The following is a 25773-nucleotide window of genomic DNA, read 5'->3' on the forward strand; positions in this document are numbered from 1 at the left end:
GTCGGCGGAAGCACTCTATGTAGAAATTCAGGCTGCTGTTTCGACATTCAGGAGGAGTCCACCCAGAATCCTTCTTTTTGTAGTGTTGGCAGGAAGGTCTCTGTGGGTTAATATGTTGGTCAGAGGTGTGTTGGAAATATTCCTTGAGTCTGAGACGTCGAAAATAGGATTCTAGGTCACCACAGAACTGTATCATGTTCGTGGGGGTGGAGGGGCAAAAGGAGAGGCCCCGAGATAGGACAGAGTCTTCTGCTGGGCTAAGAGTATAGTTGGATAGATTAACAATATTGCTGGGTGGGTTACGGGAACCATTGTTGTGGCCCCTTGTGGCATATAGTAGTTTAGATAGCTTAGTGTCCTTTTTCTTTTGTAGAGAAGCAAAGTGTGTTTTGTAAATGGCTTGTCTAGTTTTTGTAAAGTCCAGCCACGAGGAAGTTTGTGTGGAAGGTTGGTTCTTTATGAGAGTATCCAGTTTTGAGAGCTCATTCTTAATTTTTCCCTGTTTGCTGTAGAGGATGTTGATCAGGTGGTTCCGCAGTTTCTTTGAGAGTGTGTGGCACAAGCTGTCAGCATAGTCTGTGTGGTATGTAGATTGTAATGGATTTTTTACCTTCAGTCCTTTCGGTATGATGTCCATCTGTTTGCATTTGGAGAGGAAGATGATGTCTGTCTGTATCTGTGCGAGTTTTTTCATGAAGTTGACAGATTTCCACTCTATACGGCTAAATTCAGTGCCTTGCATAATGACAGGTTTCAGAGTAGCAGCCGTGTTAGTCTGTATTCGCAAAAAGAAAAGGAGTACTTGTGGCACCTTAGAGACCAACAAATTTATTAGAGCATAAGCTTTCGTGAGCTACAGCTCACTTCATCGGATGCATTTGGTGGAAAAAACAGAGGGGAGATTTATATACACACACAGAGAACATGAAACAATGGGTTTATCATACACACTGTAAGGAGAGTGATCACTTAAAATAAGCCATCACCAGCAGCAGGGGGGGGAAAGGAGTAAAACCTTAACTGCTGGAATTAGCCTACCTTGCTTGTCACCATGAAAGGTTTTCCTCCTTTCCCCCCCTGCTGCTGGTGGTGGCTTATCTTAAGTGATCACTCTCCTTACAGTTTTCAGAGTAGCAGCCGTGTTAGTCTGTATTTGCAAAAAGAAAAGGAGTACTTGTGGCACCTTAGAGACTAACAAATTTATTAGAGCATAAGTGAGCTGTAGCTCACGAAAGCTTATGCTCTAATAAATTTGTTAGTCTCTAAGGTGCCACAAGTACTCCTTTTCTTTCTCCTTACAGTGTGTATGATAAACCCATTGTTTCATGTTCTCTGTGTGTGTATATAAATCTCCCCTCTGTTTTTTCCACCAAATGCATCCGATGAAGTGAGCTGTAGCTCACGAAAGCTTATGCTCTAATAAATTTGTTAGTCTCTAAGGTGCCACAAGTACTCCTTTTCTTTTTGCGAATACAGACTAACACGGCTGCTACTCTGAAACCTGACATGATTGTAGGTCGTGTAGTGTATTCCTTGGTGAACACTTCAGAATTTGTTGGTTTTCCATTCTAATAATATGTCCATACCAAGAAAGCCACCAAAACCGAATCAGTGCTGATAGGGGTGATTGCTCGGTTCAGCATCAAATATCCTCATTTCTGATCTGATCTTGCCACTTAATATGGGGCAGCTGTGATGTGTTCTAAAGGGGAAGGTGACCGTCTACACTAATATGCCACCACTGTTACAAAATTGTGATAAATCTTGTACAAAGTATGCTTTGTGGAAAAGTTGTAACCTGCTGAGTACAATTATCATACATACATCAACATTGTATGTGGAGGTATGAAATTGTTCTATATGTTTGTAATTCAAACATGTGAGTCTGAGAAATGCCCACAGGTTAGCTCTTCAAGAATAAAAAAAGACCTGTAAACCTGGGTCTGTGCATATCATTCCCGAAGATACCTCAAAGAACACATACACAGGAGGTGCCAGCAAAATTTGCAATTCATGTGAAGGACTGATGGCAAAGCACATTCACCATGGAACTTCCTGACCCATGACACAGCCAGGATTTTTCCAGACAAAAGTGTCATGATATATAGAGGGAGAACAAAGGCCTCTGGCCATCTCTTTCCTACCCCATCTCTGGACTGGTGAATTCTAACTGGGGACATTTCAAACAAAAGGACTAAAGTCCACAAAACTATTTGAACAACCCCAATAGATATAAAAAACTAGCAGATTTAACATCCCTGCTAGCATTTGGGAATATATACTTTGATCCAAATGTAATGTAGTTTGTTTGCTTTAACCTTTTAGTAACTCTCATTCCTTTTTCTTAATTAATAAATCCTAGTTAGTTTACTAAAGGATTGGCTACTGCATTGTCTTTGGTGTAAGGTCCAGAGCATCCATTGACCTGGGTAAGTGACTGACCTCCTGGAGCTGAAAGAACCCTAAAGGGTGGTGATTTTTGGTTTTAATAATCTTTCATCACAGAAGTCCAATTTGTCTGGGTGGTGATATAGGCTGGAGTGTCTAAGGTGCCAGTCTGAGGCTCCATGATAAGCTAGTATAATGATCCCGAAGCACACATTTATTGCTGGTTTGGTTAATTCTAATTATAGAACATATCAGTGGGGGAGGGGCAGCGGTGGCGTGTGTGGCCAGTTTTTTGATAGTCCTACCCGAGATTGGCCCTCTTAGGTGTGACCCACACCGGGCACGGTGACAGCAGCTGCTGCCAGGTTTCAGGCCCTTCAGTGGCCTCTATAGGGACATTGTGACATCAAGAGTGCCAGGAAGCTGCAAATCTACAGAACCACGGATATACCAACTTTATCGTATGGGAGTGAAATGCTGGCACTGCAGAAGGTGGAAGAACAACAGTCTGATGTTTTTTTTACAAAGTGAGACAAGATGGGGAAGGTAATATCTTTCATTGGACCAACTTCTGCTGCTGAGAGAGACAAGCTTCCAAGTTACACAGAACTCTTTCTCGGGTATTTTAGAAAGAACAGACTGTAGCTGAGTGTATTTGTTCCATGGTCAGATTCATTCACACATACAAAGACATGTTCTAGCACAATTGGCCATTGGACCTGGAGAGGTTCTTAAAACTGTAGTGAGTGTTTTCTAGTCCAGTTAGAAAATACAGAGCAACTTTGCAAATAACTAAGCATCCTTTTCTGGAGAATCTGCAATGAACAAAGAGCAAGATATGATTCCTCAGACCCTTGGAATGCACTTCTGGGATAATGTCCCAATAAAAGCATCAGTCAGACTCACCCCCTTCTTTTCAGCAATAATGATGGAGATCTAAGGCATTACTTGTAATTAATGATCAGCTGAGAGAGGTGGTTTGAGACATTAACCCCAGCAGTCATTAATTTCCCATGAAATGCCTTGGGCCAAGGTCATGACTGTTATGGCATTTGGCGGTTTACACTCTGCCTGGGAATAAAGGCTATATGCTTTCGCCAGGTTTCTTTGCTCCTGATCTCCACCAGGACATCCAGCTACACAGGTGCAGCTACTACATTTCTACAGAACTGCCCCAGGTCTTCTCCCTAGTCCACTCTACCTCCAGCGAGTACCGATTCCACAGCAGTTATGCTATAGTACTGCGCTGCCCAATGCCAAAATCCTGCTTAGCCAGATGTCACCCCCTGCAATCCTTCTTCTAGAGCAAGATCACAGCAAAGAAGTGAGCCTAGCGAAGTGGGCACTCCACACACTGTGCAGGCACTTTGCTGTTAGCCGCCTCCCAGCTTCCTTCATGGGTCATCTGCGTAGACTGTGAACTCGTTGGGGTAGGGACCTTCTTGCCAGACAAGGCTCTAAAGCACTCCCACAGCACAGATACATTGGCAGTGACTCATGACAACACTATACAAGTCCAGGCAGTTCTTGGTCACTCCCCAAGTGATTAAGGTCTTACAAATCTGGCTTCTTTTGCAGGAGGCAGGAGAGATGTAAGGGGCTCACACTGTGGTTCAATTTAATGAAGGCAAGGGATCCTTCTCCCCCTTACACTGTTTACAGTTTTTGTTATTCCTGAAGAGCTAACATGTGGGCATAGCCTTATTTCTGAAAATAGCTAGTTCTCATACACTTGTGTTTAACAGTTTTCAGTTAACTCAGGCAGAGGAGGCTAACTAAAAAACTATAGTGCCAAAATTTGAAGAGTACTGCATGCACTCCATGTAAAAATGAACCACATGTGAAGTTTCTAACTGGGGGTACAAAAAGAAAATGAAACTATAGAAGAGTTATATCTGATCTAAGGCTGAAGAGCCAATTTTGCAATCTTGGGGGCTAACTGTATGCTGATAAGAGACCAGATCATGATTGGAATCTGGAACCAAAAACTCAGAGACTACTGAGACCAGCCCTGGGAATTATAGAGTAAGTAGTAGAAGGAGCCACATGGCTACACGTATTGGTCGTAGTAGGGAAAAAAGACAGAACCCTTCATATATATATATAGACCCCAAAGAACTTAATAAATGTGTAAAAATGTCCACTAGTTACAAGGGGAAAAATTTGGGGGAATATGGCTGATGCTGACTATTTTTCTACGCTGGATGCGTCAGCGGCTTCTGGCCAGTGCCTTGAGAAGAACAGGGCACATTCCACATCTCCTTTGGGAGTCACTGTTTCTGCAGACTGCATTTGGGTTGTGTTCAGTACCCGAGGTGTTTCATGGGAAAATACAACACATTTTTGATGGTATAGAGCAGGGGTTCTCAAACTGGGGGTCGGGACCCCTCCAGGGGTCACGAGGTTATTACACGAGCTGTCAGCCTCCACCCCACTTTTTATGGTGTTAAATATATTAAAAGGTGTTTTGAATGTATAAGGGGGGAGGGTCGCACTCAGAGGCTTGCTATGTGAAAGGGGTCACCAGTACAAAAGTCTGAGAACCCCTGATATAGGGGGTACTAACGCCACATAGGTGACATCTAGGTCTGGGGAGAAACAGTAGATGAGCATGACGAGAGACTCTGGGCAACTTTGGAAAGAACCAGACCTGCTAGGCTAAAGCTAAACAAACACAACTTTAAATTTCATGTAAAGGAGATAGCCTACCTGGGAAAGAAGTTAAACCAGTAAGGTGTACAGGCAAATTACAGTAGGGTTGAGGCCATCATCAACATGCTGCCCATAACAGACAAGGAAGGGTGCAAAGATTCCTTGGAATAGAATCATAGAATATCAGGGTTGGAAGGGACCTCAGAGGGTCATCTAGTCCAACCCCCTGCCCAAAGCAGGACCAATCCCCAATTTTTGGCCCAGATCCCTAAATGGCCCCCTCAAGGATTGAACTCACAACCCTGGGTTTAGCAGGCCAATGCTCAAACCACTGATCTATCCCTCCCCCCACTTCACTTCGTAGTGAAGTACGAAGGGAAATTTGTGCCTAATGTAGCTGAACCAGCAACCTGAGAGCATTGTTCTGTAAAGACACCCAATGGACATGGGATGCAAATCCTAGTAAAGAGTTTGAGAAACAGAGAATGTTAATGAAAGAAGCCCCAGTACTGAGGTTCTGTGACTGTAAACCCAAAACTAGGTTGTCCATGGATGCCCCCAAGAAGGTTACCAGCTCAGTGCTCTCACAACAGTTCGTGGATCAGAGGTACTGACACAAACTGCGTGTCAGTATATTCATACAGACAAGGAAGCTTTGGCCTTAGTGCATAGAAGTAAACAGTTTCATGTCTTTATTTATGGGAGGCCAGCGTTAGCTGAAACTGCCAGTCAACCACCTATTACTATTGCCAAAAGGGGCCTGGCAAACACCACTCAAAAATACAGAGATTATTTTTTTCAGTTACAAATGTATGATTTGCAAAACAAATACAGTCCTGGGGGAGCTTGGGTAGGGGCACAAACACTCTCTAGAGAACTTGACAAAAGTGCAGTGAAGCAAAGTCCAGAGCATTGTCAATGTGATAAAATAACCTGTCTGGTCTCAGATGATTTTGTTCAATATCTTTAGTCAATATCAATATCCTTGTTCAATATCAGTTTTGTTCAATATCTTCATTAATGATCTGGAGGATGGTGTGGATTGTACCCTCAGCAAGTTTGCAGATGACACTAAACTGGGAGGAGAGGTAGATATGCTGGAGGGTAGGGATAGCATACAGAGGGACCCAGACAAATTAGAGGATTGGGCCAAAAGAAATCTGATGATGTTCAACAAGGACAAGTGCAGAGACGGAAGAATCCTATGCACCGCTACAGACTAAGTACCAAGTAGCTAGGCAGCAGTTCTGCAGAGAAGGACCTAGGGGTTACAGTGGATGAGAAGCTGGATATGAGTCAACAGTGTGCCCTTGTTGCCAAGAAGGCTAAAGTCATTTTGGGCTGAATAAGTAGGAGCATTGCCTACTTGCATTGCAGATTGAGGGACGTGATCATTCCCCTCTATTTGGCATTGGTGAGGCCTCATCTGGTATACTGTGTCCAGTTTGGGCCCCACACTACAAGGAGGATGTGGAAAAATTGGAGAGTCCAGCGGAGGGCAACAAAAATGATTAGGGGGCTGGAGCACATGAATTATGAGTAGAGGCTGAGGGAACTGGGAATATTTAGTCTGCAGCAGAGAAGAATGAGGGGGGATTTGATAGCTGCTTTCAACTACCTGAAAAGGGGTTCCAAAGAGGATGGATCTAGACTGTTCTCAGTGGTAGCAGATGACAGAACAAGGAGTAATGGTCTCAAGTTGCGGTGGGGGAGGTTTAGGTTGGATATTAGGAAAAGCTTTTTCACTAGGAGGGTGGTGAAGCACTGGAATGGGTTACCTAGGGAGGTGGTGGAATCTCCTTCCTTAGAGGTTTTCAAGGTCAGGCTTGATAAAGCCTGGACTGGGATGATTTAGTTGGGGATTGGTCCTGCTTTGAGCAGGGGGTGGGACTAGATGACCTCCTGAGGTCCCTTCCAACCCTGATATTCTATGATTCTATGATAAGATTGATCAGTAGTTAGAAGAAATAATCATGTATTAGGTATTTAAGTAAGTAGGGTCTCAAACACAAGGCCTACATGCTGAGGCTTGTAAAATTTTAGCTTAGCCATACTAGGCCAGAGAGATAAGAAATGCTTGACAAAAGTAAGGGACTGAAGAATAACCCGATGCCCTAAGATTACAGGAAAAGAGTACAAATGGGTGATATTGCAAAAAATTAACAGTAAAAGTAATTTTTTGCTTATAAGATACCTGGTAATCACATTTTTCTAACACATGCCCTAACCGCAGAGTGCATGATGTGCAGAAATGATGAGGTATAGTCAGAATTACAATACTAAAAAGGGTGCCTAGATTAGGGAGCTCAGTTTTCCTAAGGGAAACTCCAGCAGGAACAATCCCTCAATTGATGATCAATCCATGAGAACCCATCAGATCCTAACACTATTGTTCAGGATGTGAGTATAACTATATTTGTAACTTGTGCAAAGGTCTGTATATAATTTCTGTATACTTGGGTAATCATAACTTTCATTGTAACTTAATAAAACTTGTAAAACAGACTACACCTTGTACTTGTGAATGTCTGTATGGTCACTACCCTTGGTCTTTGTGTTCCTAGAGACTCTAACTCTAAAACAAATAGCAGAGGTGACTTTCACTCTGTTAAACTTGAAACTGTAGCTGCCAGAGCCAAACTCACAGTGGTGGAATACCACATTACAAAATTTACTTTAAATAAAATAAAAAGCTACAGAACCATACCTTTAAATGCGCTAGCTTCTTGCACAAGATGTCTGGGGAATGGGCCCTGGAGAAGCCCATGGTCTATTAGGCAGAGATAGTTGGAGCAAGTCACTGAATAGAGGATCTCTGTCAAGCACTTTGGGCCAGGAGTAATTCCTGGGCACCACAAGCAGAGCCCTAAGCTCATGGCGGGACAGTGGAGAGATCATGCTGTAGCTTTGTGAATCAATCCGAATTTGTGTGTGATATGCAGCAGGTCTCCATCCTGCTTACTTGGTAAGCACACATACAAACAGAGCCCCCGCTCTCCTTACCCCGCCGGCTTGAGGAGGCTACTTACTCATACAGGCACTCTGGGCGTGACCCAAGACCCTTGGGACCAGCCCCGTGAGTGAGGAGATGTGTCAGAGGCACCCAACCACACCAGCGTAAAAGAGGGTTTCCTGCTCCCCAGACAGACCTGGCTGGTCTGGGGCTATGAGACCTGCTGAGGGGGAGGCTGGCTGCTCTCCCCATCTGTGCTTCACCCTCCTGGTCACCACACAAACTAAAAACTATTTCCCCATGCTAATTTTTCCCCCTACTATTACTCATATCTTCTTGTCAACTGTTTGAAATGGGTCATCCTGATTATCACTACAAAGGTTTTTTTTCTCCTGCTGATAATAGCCCATCTTAATTGATTTGTCTCATTAGGCATCTGATGAAATGGGTTTTAGCCCATGAAAGCTTATGCCCAAATAAATTTGTTAGTCTCTAAGGTGCCACAAGCACTCCCATTCTTTTTGTAGATACAGACTAACACGGCTACCACTCTGAAATCTGACTCCTGTCAGAGTCCCCGAAGCTTTGCAGGTGACAAGGTGAACATGCCTGTAACTCCAGAGTGCTGAGTCCAGGCTCCCTGCTAGTCACAGAGGTCCTCATTCATTCAGGGACAAATACTGAATCTGCACCAAACCCATGCGGTTCTCGGGGGGCTGAGCTAGAAGGATCCTTCCAGGCTCCAGAGCAACAGAGGAGCTGCTCCATCGCCATTGCTGCAGCCTCCAAGTTTCCTGTGCGGGGTGCCACACCACATACTCCATCTGCATGCACAGCATTACCAACTTCACCCCAAGTGTGCCCGAAGCAATCACTACAGATCCAGGAGCCCGCACACAGTTATGCCCATGGTGCCACCAGTCCTTGCATGCTGCACCACAGACAACATCAGGGAATGAACGCACTTGGTGCAGCATTAGGGGAGATGCCAGGTCCTGTGGTTTCCTCATGCTGCACTGAGTGACTTCATTCCCCATTCCCTTGCAGCCATATCCGTGGTGACGTCTCCCATCTCCACATCACCCATCTCAAGAGATTCCTTTCTGGCACATTGAAAAGGCTGTCGATGGAGAACTACAGACTGATTTAGCTAACTCTGAAGCGTTCCTTAGAGGTTAGTGCTGTGGGACATTAGTTCTGGATGACTAATTATTTGGTCTAAAAACAGGTCTTTTGTCTCTTGGGCTATAAAGACAACATGACCATTTTCTGTACTTTTGACCCCAGGGAAAGAAAAGCTAGAGATAATAGAATTAAACCCTCATTTCACTTGAGATAATATTTGTGTAAGCTCCCTTAGTAAAACGTCATGTTCACTGCCAAGTCTGCAGGTTATCACTTCCACGGTCGAGTGTTTGGAGACGGAGCTTAGAGGTGGGGGGTATTTGGGGAAAGCTCAGAGATTATAAGAGCTGTAACTATAGAACTTTTTTCCTACTCAGCCTGATGTTTCCTTCAAGATTTGAGCTCAGACAAAATAACGGGTAGGATATTTTTTATTGTCCCAATATAGAAACATTATATAAGGTTTCAAGGCCACACAGATTTCCCCTCTTTTAGCTCAGGTCTCTGAAGACTTTGCAAGGGGAAAAATCAACACACACAAGTGTGATTCCAATTGTGTCACTCTTTTAGAGGCTTAGGTTAAAATTATAAGTACCATGAAGCAAGAGTGTGAGTCCTTCCCATCAACCCTCAGAGCTTTTCTTCACTACCTGGCAACCACGCCTACAATGATAAAGCTTCTTGGCAAAGTGTGGGCTTGCAAGCAATCTCATTCCACTTGAGGGGAGAAATGAGCGCTCTCTCTCTCCCACCGTCCCTCTTACTGCTGTAGTTCTGTTGTGTTTGGATCCCCATCTTGCTCCCCCATCATCCATTGTTCTTTAAAGTAGTATTACCTTTTAAATTAAAGAGCACAGTCTACGTGACATGCAAGCAAACACACAACTTTACAGCCTCTTTTTGCCAGGTAAGAGAAAGTCACTTTATGGGTTTCACAGAAACAGAAAATAAAGTTTCAGAGTAGCAGCCATGTTAGTCTGTATTCGCAAAAAAGAAAAGGAGGACTTGTGGCACCTTAGAGACTAACACATTTATTTGAGAATAAGCTTTCGTGAGCGACAGCTCACTTCATCGGATGCATTTGAGCTGTAGCTCACGAAAGCTTATGCTCAAATAAATTTGTTAGTCTCTAAGGTGCCACAAGTCCTCCTTTTCTTTTTTTTAGAAAATAAAGTGAGAGTACTGAGCAGTGATGGTATAGGTCTATTAAATAAACAGATAAATAATACTGAATACTGAATTGGGACAGATGGAGGAAAAAATATGGCTCCTCCAAGAGAGTGGCTTCTAGGAACCTAGTAACAAAAAATGTTAGCACAGGTTCAGGATTCTCAGCTCTTATACTTTTTGGAACAATGATCAAGTTGTAAAAGGGAATTAAAACTCCCTGGTCCCTGCAGCTTCAATGCTTTTCCTCCTCTGCCTGTTCTCTATGGGGGTCTGCACTACCTTTCAATAAATGCCTTGCAGCCTGGTGATCTCCTCAGCCCACAGCTCAGAGCCCTGTGCTCAGCTGCTCCCTCTGTGCAAGAATTACACAGATAAATCACTGGAGCCGAGTGTCTCAAAGCGCGGGGCTGGCCTTCGTGGGCAGGCTCCACTCTCTTCTAGGGCAGGCTGGAGCCAGCCAAAGGAAAAATGAAAGGGCAAGAAGACTTGCCCTGGTTTGTGCCAATATTGAATAGTCAGTCAATAGTGGAGATTGCAGTCCCCATGTGATGCTACAGCAGACACACAACACAGCACACAGGCGATGCTTAAATAAGATGTATGCAGTAAATGGATCCTCCATCACGGAACCCAAAGTCACAATGAACTTGCGAAAATGAACCATGACCAGGCTGCCCATCCACATAATTCAAATAAGTCTGTCTAGCACATACCCAGTGTAAAGCTGGTTTCTGGAATCTTGTAGACAGGTGCCTCCAGGAACCATGCATTTGCAGCTACATTTTGTTTATTGCTTGGCATTACAGGTCTGTCTTTTCCTTCTACATTCCTTTCTCTTCATGATAGAAGGTCATATCGTCAGCTGGTGTTAACTGGTGTAGCTCCATTGACTTCCATGGAGCTAGGCTGATTTACCCCAGCTGAGGATTGGCTCTGTAGAGCGTCACTCAGCACACTAGAGAGGGCCCGTTTAGCTCATGACTCTTGTAGAGCATTACTGAATCAGAGCCGACACTTGGTTAATTAGGGGCTGGAGCCTTTGCCAGAAACACTTATGGGTTTGGGATTAAAACTTGTCTGAGAAAGTTGAGCTGCAAATTCAAGAGGGAAAAGAAAATGACCAGGGACATTATGAGAATTTGGAGAAAGTGATTCAAGAAGACAAGACCATTTGGATTAAACGGAGGGATACTGGAATACAGTGAAGTGAAGAACAGTAGGGATTGGAATATCCTGAAGGAATGATTTAAGGCAGTGGGTCCCAAATTTTTTCCACTAAGGACTCCTTTGGCCTCTGGTTAAATTTCCTGGGCTCCCTTCATTTTTTATATTTATGTTTCACGTTCTTATTATTCTATTAGTTACATTTGTTTATTATTAACATATTTTTGTAATTAAAATAAGACTCAAAGGAACCACAAGTAAACTGTCTACAATTATTACAAGTTATTTATTTATTACAACCATTAAACTATGTATCAATGTGAGATCACCTTTGTCAGCCTGACTTCTCATGCACTGTGCGTCTGAGGTCATGCTGTCCAAAGGACACTCCTCTGAGAACAAAATGGCATCTTCCATGCAGCAGAAATACTCACTTCAGCATTCTGGATCAAGGGATGGACTCCCATATAACCCACGCAGACTCCCAGAGGTTCGGGGACCCCACTTTGGGAACCACTGGTAAAAGGAGTAAATAGGCTCCTGGATTGGTGGTGGCCAGTTCAGACGTTTATCTGCCAAAACCCAAGATGACACCAAGTACAGAAGAGTGGGATTTAACTCCTGGCTCATGCAGGATCTGGAAGAAGGGTCTAAAAGTGGCCAGGAATTAATCTTCATTCATTTTAGAGGAGACAGCCATTCATAAACTTAAACAGCATATGCACAGTATATATAGAGAGAGCTCTCTGGCTGCAGAGCCTCCTCTCCCCCACTTTATAGAGTCCATGTTATTAGCGGACTGTGTGTTCCAAGACACATCAGTGGTGATACGATGGCATATGCATAGCAGTGCACCCCTCCAGAGGTCCAGCAGAAAGCCTGTGGCTGTGGTCCAGTCTGTGTTTCTCAAAGAGGCACTGGAACTGCACTAGTTAGGGGGCCAGAGTTGAGAGGGGCAACCAACTGTGGCGCAGATGTGCCCAGCACTTGGCTGGCTCAGGATGAAGAGAGGCTGTTGCATTCTTTGGTTGCAGATTTGTTTCTCGGTCGCTCCATGCAGACACAGCTTGTGTTTCCCTCTGTGTGTACTAGACAAGCCCAGGCAGCTTCTTCTTATACATTCATGGGATTTATATCTGACTTAATCTTAATTCTGGTTTTATTCATTATTTATTGCTTTTAAATACGACTCTGGGTACACAGACCCATAGGCTTGTGTGTTTCCTTCTAGTACTGGATTTGGAATGTATTACAGACATAGCTTGGGCCTGGCCCAGATGATTAGAACTAGCTGGCTGTGGAGGAGGAGGTCTGTTTGCCCTGGCAATAAGGAGTCAAGCCATAAGCAGTCAAGCGATATGTTCTTGTAGTACCAGTTACGGCACGGTAGCCTAAGGCTCCCATGCGTCATTCCCCTCACTCTTTGCCACAGGGCTTGTGAACAGTGACTTGTAAGATCCCCACAGTAATATCACAACACCACTCATCTCTTTTCAGACATCAGCTCAGTAAGCCCCCACATAAATTCTAAATGGGTGCACTCAATTTTGAGACACTCTCCAATCTCCTGGTTCCACTCCTGGCACACGGGCCCCAGCTCTGTGCTCTCACAAATACAAACACTACATAGAAGAGTCACCATAAATTGGGACAGTGGAAGTTCATAAATGAATACATTTTAAGGCCAGAAAGGACCACTGTGATCACCTAGTTCGCACTCCTACATAAGAGAGAATGTACAGTAGGTAGGATTTTATGCCAATGGGTGCATTAGAGACAAATTGAGTAATGGGCTTAAATTAAACAAGGAAAATTTAGGAAGATCATCAGAAAAAAAATCTCTAGTAGTGAGGTCTGTTAGACTCTGCAATGGTCTCCCAAAAAAGTGTTAGAAGCCCCAACACTTGAGACACTTAAATCTGAACTGGACAAACTACTGGGAAATAAGTTGTATGGAACAATCCAACATCATTCCCAGGGCACAGACTAATTGGTCTTTTCCATCCAGAATTTCCAGAATTCTAGAAGTAACCAAAACTGCCAAGCTCCGCCTTGTGGATATTTATAGACAAGCCCGATCTTTTCTGCTCTGTCAGTTAGCTCCACAATGGGACTGCTGCCACATGAACATGGCTTTTCACTCTTTACATGGCAACCAGCTTTCCTTGGCTTAGGAGAAAGCTATTGACAATATGCCAGGAGAGAATCTGTGGCCATTTTCACCATGAAAACCGTATTTTTTTTGGTTTGGTAATAAAATGACAATTACAAACCTGTTGCATGAAAAAAGAAATTGAGCTGAGGATAAATATATTAAATGTTGTTTGCAAATATGCAGAAAGCTAATTTCTTTGCCAGATTTACCAGTGCAGGGAAATTTGAGCTCTGCTTTCAGCCCCAAAGGCGATACACTAGAAGAAATCAGGAGGGGCTACAACTCAGCCCTTGAAAAGAAGGGCTCCTAATTGAAATGCTGACAAAAGATGGCACTATATTATCCTGCAGAACAAGGGATGGCGTTAGTCAGTAGGAAGGGAAACAAACTATCTCTAACTCTCTTAAAGATGCTACAAACGGAAAAACAATAGTGTGGTGGGTAGAGGTCTCCTTAGAGACATACAAAGGAGGTCTGGAATTTGTGTGGGTTTTTAAAAAAAATTTAATAGTTTGGTTTTTAAATTTGAAATCTCAATTGTGACCTATGCTGTTTTTGCAAGAGGATTTTCTGGATGACAAAGATATGACAAGCTACAAGAAACCAAAATCTGAACAAATGAGAGGAGAGGGGATTTTTAGACAGAGAGTCACCAGTGGTTGTCTGGTTGGTTCAGACTTCTTATGGGACTCTCTAAACACAAATTTGCATCAATTTAGTTAAACTGGTTTAGATAAATGTGTTCACACAAGGGTTTGCACCCACTTAGTTTTGTTTCAGAATAGCTTATTTTGGTTTAGCTTAAACATGTTTCTAATCAACTTAAGCAAAACCAAAATTAGTGGTTTAAACTGAAATAAGTGTGTCCACCCTGCCTTCGGCACTGGTTTGACTAAATCAGTTGAAAATCACACTGTTAATTAACCCAGTGCTATTCTACAGTGTAGCTGAGCCCTTACACATCTCCTGACAAACACTGGGGAGAGATGCTCTAACACCTTGACCTAAACTGTGAGCAGAGACTGCTCTCAGGAGTTCCCATCCTCTGCTCAGCCGTGGAGCCCTCCAGCAAAACCAGGGAAGACAGGAGTCAATATTTCAGATATTTTTAACATGGAAAACAAGAAAGAATTAAAAAAAAATCTCCCTGGCCTTCTTTATCCATCATAAAGCAACAACAAAGGACACAAACACCATTTTCTTTTCCTTTGCAGGTCACCTGGCTTTAACAGACAAACTGCTTCTGATGGATCCCATACTGGGACCAACTGCAAGCCATGCATCTGCTGAGTTTGTGTCTGTGAAGCATAAATAGAGAGACAGTCCATAAAATGTGGAATCACAGGCAGTGGCCTCAGGGGCATTATGGTGCGTTATATGTGTGAGGTCAGAGTGCTGCTCTACAAGATATATGTAGTTACAGGAACAAGAGCTTCCAGGCTTTCTGACCAAGTCATTATTTATTGTTTGCATTGTTAGCTCTGTTGTGCATGATCACACAGCAGGGGTAATACAGTAACCAGAGAGAAAGTTTCTGCAGTATGCTCTGGAACTCCCTTCACTTACCATGATACAGTGAATGTTTGCTGTTATAGCCAGGGTGTGCAAGGGCATTTAAATTGCTGCTTATTAGCGACCCACTAATACCTTCTGGAAAAGAGTGAAAAACATTCCATTTTGGGATAACTTTTTGTTTTCCATAATACTTTCTTCTTGTCTCTTCCTTATCACTAGGGTCATTTGCCTGAGAGCAAGATCTCTGAGGAGGGTGTTAAATTACCTGGCAAATCATTCAGGAAGCAGAGGACTTCCAATAGTTTTGGTCACCACAGTTAGACCAATCATTTTCAGTAACAGAAAAGAAAAAGCACCGAACATTTTCCCTTGGCTGAAAAAATTTCAGGGTGTCATTCACCCAGCTTTGGACTGGAGACACTGGAGGGATTTTTTTTTAATGAAAATATTTTTCAAAACCAAGATCATTGTTCCTTCAGCATGACTAACTCATTTTAGTTAGTTCTTAGCTCAGAATGGAGATGATTATGCTGCCACTGGGAATTTTGGCTTCAGGTGAGGAAAAAGGCAGGTGAATTCCTACAGAAGATAGATCTGGTTCTTCTTAGGAATAATAATTTTTTAGAAGTGGTAGGAAAAGTCTTTCTCCTAAAATTTCAGAATTTCTAATATTGGTCCTAACACACAGATATCTGGAAATGAAAATAAAATTAAAGCCAAGGGGATTTTTTTTCCAACATCAAAAAGTAATTGGTTTGGGTATGTTTCAAATGTTGGGTGACACTATGGGGTGGGTGTTGTTATACCCGAGCCAGGTGCTGCCTCCCTGTTTAGCATTTGCTTTCAAAGATGAGTGGGTGTAATTCCTGATGGATGAGTTCACAGTAAGACATTGTTCCATTCTACCTCTTTTTGACATTGACCTGATGGAGAGAGAGAGGCAATGAGGGAGGGAGTGAAGTCTGAGTGGGATGCTGAGTGGCTTAACAATATGCACAACCTGACTTAAAATTAAGTCTGGACAAACTTCCAGCTCTGACCCCTTTGAAGATCAATAGAGAATAAAAATCCATTCCACACGGCTTGGGTCCTAATTATTAGCAGTCTCCAGGCACTGGGAGGAAGTGCTGACCAGCTGACCATTTGCAGCCCTAATTATGTACTAGACACACTTGACAATCTTGAAGTTTATGAAATAACAACCAACAACAAAATCTGCTGCACATTTGGTTAGTTGCAAAGAGGTTCCCAGAGCCTTTTGGTCTGTAAGGAATTCTTTACATCAGGGGATCATAACAATATTGCTCCTTTGGCTTTTGAACTACAAACTATGGATTAGAAGCAGCTGCAATTAATTATTAATTAAGCCATCTTGTGGGGATTGTATCCAGGAGCAGAAATACGCTTTAGATAACAACTTCTGCATACATTCTGGTAGCTGGATTTGGAGCCTGCTGCTAAGCACCATTTGGTCTTTCACACGCTCTTTGAATTGGTCTCATACCTGCCCTTTCTGAAGCTGGCTCTAATAGTCAGGCTGGGCAATATGGTTCTGTTTAATAACTTCACACGTATAAATAGCACTGTCCGAAAGGCAGAGCAGCACCAAACAACAGACACAGATAGATTCCGCATGTTGAAGGGTGTCACTTTTACTAGGGAAATCAGTACCACATTTCCCTTCTTATCTTGAAAGCAACAGGAGGACAAATTACATTAGCATGGATCTCTCTTTTGGCTCCTCAGACTGACATATTCCTTGCAGAAGAACAGGCTGCAGGTTTTTAAACCTTTGCCCTTCTAAGGCCTCAGCAGTTCTTAGGTAGGAGAATTGTGTGTGGCAGAATTGTGTGTGTCCCTGGCTGGGACAGTCTTTGGCCCTTCTTGTGAGGGAAGCAGTGGCTGCACGTGTACTGCGGAAATAGCTCTGGGCCATGTTTGATGGGGAGAGAGAACCATTAGTCCAGGCTGGCTCTGGGATTGACACATGCTTAGTCTTGTGGCCAAGAATTGGTGAAACTCACCGTTTTGGAGGGGCTGATCTGAAACCATGAGAATAGACTGTCTGCTCTGTGTTTCTCACTCCGGCCTGGTTTCTGTTGCATTAGAACAGCTCTCCTCAGAAGCCCAGATAGAAACAGGCAATTCCTGGAAAAACAACAACTTCAAACTACTTGCATTGTTCTGGGTTCAAGTTGAGGTTGGTTATTTATCTGCTCCAAGCTGCTGCCCACAGAATCAGTCAAATTAAAAAGGGACTTTTTCACATGATACTGACCTGTTAATCATTTTCCAGAGGTTGCAGAAAGTGGGAATAAAGCCCTTGGTCCCATTTTGCCAATGAAGGGATGACATGAACATTTCTACAGGACCTGCTGATCAAGGTTTGATTCCTTCCTGAGGAAATGCATCCTCAGAGACGCACACTGGGCTCCTTTCAAACAAAGCTGCACAAGAAGAACAAGCCCCTGAGCATAAACTGCCCTCACTGTATTACAAGAAAGTGTGGTGCGCTCCCAAGGCTAACCCCTGCCTCCTTCCTCACTATTTCTTTTGTTTTATATCTGTTACTGCAGGGGTGGGGGGGGGGGAGGGGAAGGCCTTCAAAAGTGACAGGTTCAAGCTTCTGCAAACTATTGCCTAATGGCTTTGGCTCACTGGAGGAAGGGGGGGCGGATGAAAGCCCTTGGTTAAATGGGGTACAATGCAATGTTTAGATGTCTAAGAACCAAATTTTTTTAAATGGTTTTACAGCAAGAGTTTTGCTTTGCCTGGCTCAGATTAGAACAAACCAATTTAATTTGCCAGAGTGTCCTACAGACACTCAAAGTTTTAGACAGAAAGAAAGGGAAAGTAGTTTATTTCCAAGACAAAATTGTTTCTTTGGTGCTTTGAGTGGGTGGCGGGTTTGGTTGGTTTGGTTGGTTTTGTTTTTTTGGTCTGGCAGTTTACAGTTTTTTCAAAGCACTTCAAGGAAATCTATGGGCCTTGAATTGATTGAAACTCCTAATTTAAACTAATTAGAGTTAGCTTCTCCAAACCCAAAGCAGCTCACAAAAACAGTGAGCCTACAGGCATGTGGTAAGACCCCGAAGCACTGCTTCTGGGAGAGGAAGGAGCAATGGCTCAGCACACACAAAGTGAAAAGGAGTACTTGTGGCACCTTAGAGACTAACAAATTTATTAGAGCATAAGCTTTCGTGAGCTACAGCTCACGATGAAGTGAGCTGTAGCTCACGAAAGCTTATGCTCTAATAAATTTGTTGGTCTCTAAGGTGCCACAAGTACTCCTTTTCTTTTTGCGAATACAGACTAACACGGCTGCTACTCTGAAACACACACAAAGTGTTTAGGCTATCTGAATCCACACCCACTGCTTCAGGTCCCCAGGGCTACAGGTGAAGAGATGGAGGAGTTAGATTAAAAACCAAGGGTGTTAACATGATTTACAGTTAGGCAAGGCCATTCCTGTGGAGTAAGAGCTGAGAAGAGGCAGCAGATTATTAACCTGCTAAAGGCCAACTTTTATTTTAGGATGAAAAAAATCTCAAAGTTCAAATAAAACCACGAGAGTTAACAAAAATAGAGACACCCCCCTTTGCAATGAGAACAAGAGCAGGGCTTGAGTGAAACTGTAATGAAACAATCTTTGGGCATTAAACAGATCCTTAATCTAAAATATAATCCTCAGAACAATGAACAAGAAGTATAAATACTTCCACTTTGCTTTCCACTGGTACCTTTGATCCAAGGAGTTCAAACCTCTGTACAAACCTCCATCACTGCACCGCATTTGCTAAATCATTGATTTTAAAATGGCCATTTAAATATCTTATTGCATGAAGCCAAAGAGGCAGCATTAATGACTGGGAAGCTAATCACCACTGATGCCCATGGGCTAAAATAACAATATGTGCAATCATTGCTGTCCAGAGAGCATAGGAGAAGGGAAACCGACCATACCTGCAAAAGGATTTATACTGTGTGCGATGCTTGCTTTGGCAGAGGCGCAGAAGGGGACAAAGAGGTGGTCCGAAAGGAGATTGCATCATTGAAGTGCATTGGGTTTGGCACTGGTGCATTATGAAACCTATTGGTGTGATTGTTAAAAGCATGGGGAAACTACTGTCTCCAGTTTCTTAACCAGTTCCTAATTCTAAACAGCATATTAGACAGGAGATTGGGATGCAAAAGGATCACAAAAAAAGCAAATGCAATTTTGGGCTTTGCAGTCAAAGAGGCATCTTATCATTAGAGAGCAGGGATATGAGAGAGCAACTAGCACCCCCATACTTTGGCACAACTAAGCTCCTTCCTTTGCTTACTTCAAAATGTCTATTCCATGAAGCATTGAACGTACTGTAATCAGCTTCCATTCGGTACTGTATCTTGTACCTCACACTCCTGCCTGCCTTCAGATGATAAACTCTTTAAGGAAAAGATATGTTAGTGGTTCAACAGACTGTACAGCCACATATATACTTGCAGTGCTATGTAAACCATTAATAACACTCCTACTAGACATCTCCCTACCAGAAAGATGTAGACGAACCAGAAGGAATTAAAAAGCAACAAAACTGTTAAGGGACTGGTTACAAGCACAAAATCTGTATAGCTCGACTAATTGCCAAATAACGGGACACATCCAAACAGGCGACCAGTATCTGAGGAGTGCAAACGCCAAGGAACAAGCAGGATCATTTACTGTAGCTCAAATGTTATAACCAGGAGTAACTGGCTGAAATTAAGGATATGAACATTTAGACTGAATATTGGGGCAAAATTTCCTGACAGCAACATGTAATAGTGAGGTGCTGGGCTGTATCGTCACAGAAGGGGTTGGGCCCTGATTTGCTCAAGACATCTAAAATGGCATGGACACAACAGTAAGAAATGTCTTCTGGAAGATGGACTTGATCTGACTGGGGACAGACCAGTTGTGACCTGCAGAAACAGGTCTTTATAGCTCTAGCTTCTTCCTGGAGTACAGTGCTATTGCTCTAGGATGGAAGCAGGAAATTCCAAGGTCTTCTGACAGTATTTGAACATGAAAACCAGAGACTACAGTCTCTGCAGAGTGTGAATGGGAGGGTGTGACTGCCTGCTGGTTTGCAATCTGTGTTCATTCCATAATCTGAGAAGCATTGATTGGGTAACTGCTTCCCATCCCCTCCAGCCAGAGGTTCACAGCCACGGCCATCTCCTCACTATTGCTCTGCAATGGGGTCACACCCACTATATAATGCATCCGATGAAGTGAGCTGTAGCTCACGAAAGCTGTAGCTCACGAAAGCTTATGCTCTAATAAATTTGTTAGTCTCTAAGGTGCCACAAGTACTCCTTTTCTTTTTGCGAATACAGACTAACACGGCTGCTACTCTGAAACCCACTATATATACAGTGTTAAAATGATGCCACCACAAGCCCCAGAACAAAGACAAGATTTGGGTAGCTATTATTGTATATTTGCAGTTTAATCTCAAGTATCATTTCCACTAGAAACAAAATGTCCCTTTCATGGCAGGGGCCTCTACCCCATCTCAAGGATCTGAGCCTCCTTCAAAGCCCGAGCAGTGCTTCCATTTGGGGGAAGTGGTAGGACTGGCTCATCCTTTACCAAGATGCAGGTGATCAGACTGGGCCCCATTCCTAAGAGTTGATCTCTGTGGGGCCAGGCTGCTCATCCAGCAGAACACTGCTTTAAGAAGCTCATGGTTTTACATCAGGAAATTCAGGGATAATTGTGGTTTAACTTTCATTTAACGCAGGGAAATGAGGGACAAAGACTGTCCTTAGAGCAGTGACAGGAGCCTGGAGAGAAAGAAGGGGCAAAGGTGGTCGAGAAAGAGAAACAGAGTAAGAAATCCATGTCAGCCTGCTGCGAAACAGTCAAGCCCAGAGAGCCCATGCAACCACTGCACCTGTGAATCTGACATTTCTGTGTGCCAAAGTAGAGAAAAAAGAAAAGGAGTACTTGTGGCACCTTAGAGACTAACAAATTTATTAGAGCATAAGCTTTCGTGAGCTACAGCTCACTTCATCGGATGCATCCGATGAAGTGAGCTGTAGCTCACGAAAGCTTATGCTCTAATAAATTTGTTAGTCTCTAAGGTGCCACAAGTACTCCTTTTCTTTTTGCGAATACAGACTAACACGGATGCTACTCTGAAAAGTAGAGAAAGTATCCCATTCAGACACAGAAGCATTTTAAGTAATTTGTCCTTTTCTATTGTGCAGTTAATTTTTTTTTTATTGGAGGAGGAGGAGTTTTGTAAAGCACGAAGCCTTTCAAGTCTCTCCTCCTTCCTGCAAAATTAAAACATAACCCTTCTCAGCATCGGCCGGGTCCTGTGGCATTAAGGTTTGTAACAGGACAAGCTTTGCCCCTTCCACTCCACATTCCAAGATTTAGAAGACGCAGATTCCAGCATATTTTGTTTCAAGTGTAGTGCACAATGGCTCAGTAATGTCTGTTGGAACCTGATGAGGCTGGGGGAGTAGATGGAGTATCCAGTACAGATAATGGGTCTGGAAGCATTATGTCTGAAGAGAGAGATGGCAGGTACAGTGTCTCCAAGGGCACAAGGGTAAGCGTGCTTACCAACCATCCTTACTACACACCTGCAGCTGCTTCTCAGTGCATAGGCAGATGGACCATGAACAAACATCCATCCTAACCAGATGTGGCACTCAATGCTGCCAGAAGCATGAGTGGCCAGCTCTGTGGGTGAGGCTGAAGCCTGTCTGTGAAGCCTCAGGAGGAGAGACCAAATAGGTGGTTTTGTACCCTGAGCCAGAATGGGATAGTAGAATCTCCAAAACAAAGAGCTGTGTGGATGTCATTGCCATGTCAGACAGTGTTTCCACTGGTCCCTCTGGGGAACCTTTCCATCTGCAGATCTGAGATTAGCAGGATGCCCAAACTGATCTGGTCTCTGGACTCAAAGATCAAACAAATGGAGCCTAAGAATTTAATGCTGAGAGGTCCTCTGTAGAACAGGACCCAGAATGCCCACTCCACCCACCAGGTTTGTTCTTTCTGATTTAGAGTAGGCTGGGTTGGGGTCATAGTGAAAGGCCAAGCGAGCCAGCACTAGGATGGAGGTGTCAGTTCACCATACTTGATTGTGATGCACAGCAGGTTAGGTGACTTGTAAGTGATGAAACTGGCTGGCAAAGGGCTTCTTGACAGTGACCTTGGGTTACTCAGAGGGAGTTGGAGCGCTGGGCTTTCTCTCTTTGGTCCCTGTACGGGGGTGACTGGGTGTTGAATGCACCCGCTTGGCCATAGCTGAATACTAGCACCTGCCGCACAACACAGACATTGTGACATCACCTACCCCTTGATGTCCCCGTCTCTATTATTTTCTGTGGAAGGTTAGATGGCTCTGAAATGGGCTGTTTGAATGAATGTAATTGCCTCTGATATCAACCACAGTAGATTTTTTTGTTCAAATGCAGGATTTTTGCCTCTAGTGAACTAAAGATGAGTGCAATGCACATGGGGAACCACTGCTTCAGAACCAAAATTGTCAATAGAGGCAACACGCAGAGTTAAAGTTTAAACATAGATTGTACATTTTATAAGTTAATATTTGCAAAATACCTTCTCCGCTCTAACCTGTCAAGTCCTGACCTCAGGGTCCTGGACTTCCCATGTTAAAATGATGACTTCACGCACCCCTTAAAGCAGGGCAAGAAATGCTCTTTTAAGTGGTGGTGATGTCATCAGCTGCTCCAGGAAAATCACCAAAAACCCTAACTTCAAGTCCTGGCAGGTACAACACCATGAAATGATATTCAAATACTTTGCTTTAAAGATGTGATTATTTATATACATTTTATACCTACATGTGTACTGTAGAGTCAAGATTTGGGATCTTACAAGATGGCGGGGGGGGGGCATGAGTTTATTTTCTGTGAAGTTTTTCAGGTCTCCTTTTGTGAGCATGAGTTTCTTTCTTTCTTTTGTTGTTCCCTTCACAAAAAATGAACCCTTGAACAGATTGCATCTTGTGGTAGGTTGGACTGATCCACTTCATGAATGTTCTGGGAGGATTCTATTGGAACAGGTCAGCCAATTCCTTCTCGGATACCCACTGTGGCTGGCAGAAATCACTAAGGTTTCTGTCTTGCATCCTTTGTATAGTATGTATGTAAGACACCACTTATAGCTTACTCAGGCTGTGGAACTGAGGACGATGCTGCAGCAGGATGATTTCAGCCAGCTAGTAAGAAAGGGAACTTACTGCAGTGTGAAATTCTGGAGAGTTGTTTGAGGCCAAGGCCATGTCACCCAGTTGGACATTTTCAGATCTGCCAAACCCAATTCATTGAAGGGATCTGTGCTTGAGTAGCATGTCCCGGGTGGGATTTAAACAAAGTGCTTGGAGGCAAAGAGCTGTGTACATTTGGCAGAGATGACTACCAAGTTGTGGGTCGTTACATTTTTTTTTTTTTTAAGAACCCTTTCCTTTGATGGCTAATCTCAGAAACAGCCAAAATAGAAGTCGCCCAAAGGCTCTGATGAAAACCCTAGCAGCATCATTTCTGGGATCAACCCCCAGCTCACACAGAATCTTTATTTACTTTTTTTTTAAAACCCTAGATTTTTTTCTTTGCCTGAGTTTTACAGCACGATAGAAAGAAAAAACCCAAGTTGGTATTGATCCTTTAAGGTTAAGATCTTGGTGCACTTAAATTATTCTAACCCAGAGAGTTTGAAATTTATAGTCCCTCTTGAACCTCCCTGCCTCACCAGCTTCCCTGGGAGGACTCTGCTGCAGGCTGCATGCCAAATGCAGTAAAATTTAAAGAGGTGAGAGAGAAACTTCCCAGAAAATATAAACATTTCATGGAAATGAAATAAGTCTTCCCTTATAGGAACTCACCTCAGCAAGCTTTAGATAAATGGAAAGGTATTCAGAATTGTAAGTGGATATAAAGTGTGGTGTTTTAGATACATTTGTTTATGAGCAATGCAGAAATGAGTATTGTCTTAAGACCACAGAGTCACACAGCAAGGGCCTGTCAGTCCCTTCCCCCACCCTCCAGCCCCCAAGTCAGTAGTGAGCACTAAAGCAAAATTGCAGAGCCAATTGGTTCTGTTTTATGCCTCCCCCTAGGATGGATGGCAGCCGCACACACCTCCGCCCCCACAAGAACATATCCCCTGCTTGCTACGATCCATAATACATGAACAGCACACTCAGCAAGGGGTCTGAAGTATTCCCAAAGTTGAGATAGGAACAGCAAATGAACAAGGCACTGGAAAGTACTTTCCTTCTGTGTCCATGGTCTCTGGCTTACCCAGTGCAGAAGGCACCCATTACTGCACACCACCAACTGTGGAGAGGAATAAAGTGTTAGCATTAGAGGGGCCAGAGTCATGTTGGTCAGGCACCAGCTGCAGGGGCCTGTCTTCCACTTTCTACACTCTGCAAATTCATTATATTTGTGGAGGGTCCAGGAGGCAGCTAGCGAAATGACAGACTGGGAACAAGAACCAAGATTTCAGAGGGAAGTTCCTTGGCTGGGACAATGCCAATCCCAGCTCAAAAATGCAATATTTGCTGTGACTGCTGCTAAAACTGCGCTCTCTTGCTCTGAAGATCTCTGAGCCAACACTTCCACATACAGCATTAGGCCCAGGTACTCTGTTCTCTCTCTTCCATTCTAGGAAACCACAGAAGTGCTGAGCATATAGGAAAGCTTGAGTGGGTTACCAGTCCACAGTGGGTCTGCTGGTGGGTCCCCTGGCACATCCCACTGCACTGGAGCCAGATTGATGTCACCCATCCATTATAGTTCAGTGTCTAGTATTATCCCTTAATATTGCCAGCAATAACTAACTACACCTTCCTTGGGCTGGATTGCCCAAGCTACCACTAGAGGTAAGGCTTTTCGCTATACTTAGGCTGAATATTGCCTGTCCTAGAGTAAACTGTTACATCTCCTCCTGAAGATTGACCTTCCTAAGCCCAATTGCTTCACCTCCACCCTCTCCTCTCAAGTCCTTTCCCAAAGTGTTCTTCTCCAGGGACTGGGATGAAGGCCCAGGTATTAGAACGAACACGAACACAAACACAGTATAAGCCTCAATGGGGGGCTCTCCTCACCCATCTCTCATTGTCCTCTCTCTTCTCAATCCTGCCCTGTGGCTCTTGCCTTGCTCTCCTTTTCTTATATTGATTTACACTCTTTGGGGTGGGGACTCAAGGTGGGATTTTCAAAAGTGCCTGAGTGAGTCAGATTCCTAACAGCCAATGAGAGCCAATGGTGTTCTGGCACGTAACTCACTTAAGTGCTTTTGAAAATCTCACCTCTAGTGTTTACTTGCTCGCTAAAGGGCCAGACACATTTATGATGCTAATTAAATTAATTAATTAAAATAGTAATAACTAGTGCTGACATCTCACCTCAGTCATCTTTTCTATTGATCTGAACATGATTCACTCACGGAGTCTTTCTCCTTAGAGTCTTGTTCATTGTTTTTGTTGCTGTTCCCAAATTTTTAAATTTGCCTGTTTTTGTAAATGTGACACCCTGTATTGAGACCTAATCATAATACAATCATTGCCTACACTATTTATTTGCCTGTTTGCCACACATTGCAGAGTTAGTCCAGCTGTGAGACGCACTCCCGGTGGGC

The 25773-nt window shown here is 43.5% G+C and overlaps 1 long non-coding RNA gene across 4 annotated transcripts in view; it reads right to left on the minus strand.

Annotated features, from left to right (window-relative positions):
* The window catches only part of LOC119844074, a 134180-nt gene that overhangs the window by 93770 nt on the left and 14637 nt on the right, over positions 1 to 25773 (minus strand). For 2 of the 4 annotated variants that reach the window (XR_005289160.1, XR_005289159.1), the window contains one exon: positions 24202 to 24467. This is a non-coding gene — a long non-coding RNA (uncharacterized LOC119844074). Of the gene's footprint in view, positions 1 to 14000; positions 14906 to 17146; positions 17271 to 24201; positions 24468 to 25773 lie in introns of those variants that run through there. The other 2 variants (XR_006276008.1, XR_006276009.1) reach the window with 2 other exon arrangements.

The sequence above is a fragment of the Dermochelys coriacea genome, chromosome 16, assembly GCF_009764565.3.
Source record: "Dermochelys coriacea isolate rDerCor1 chromosome 16, rDerCor1.pri.v4, whole genome shotgun sequence".
NCBI lineage: Eukaryota > Metazoa > Chordata > Testudines > Dermochelyidae > Dermochelys > Dermochelys coriacea.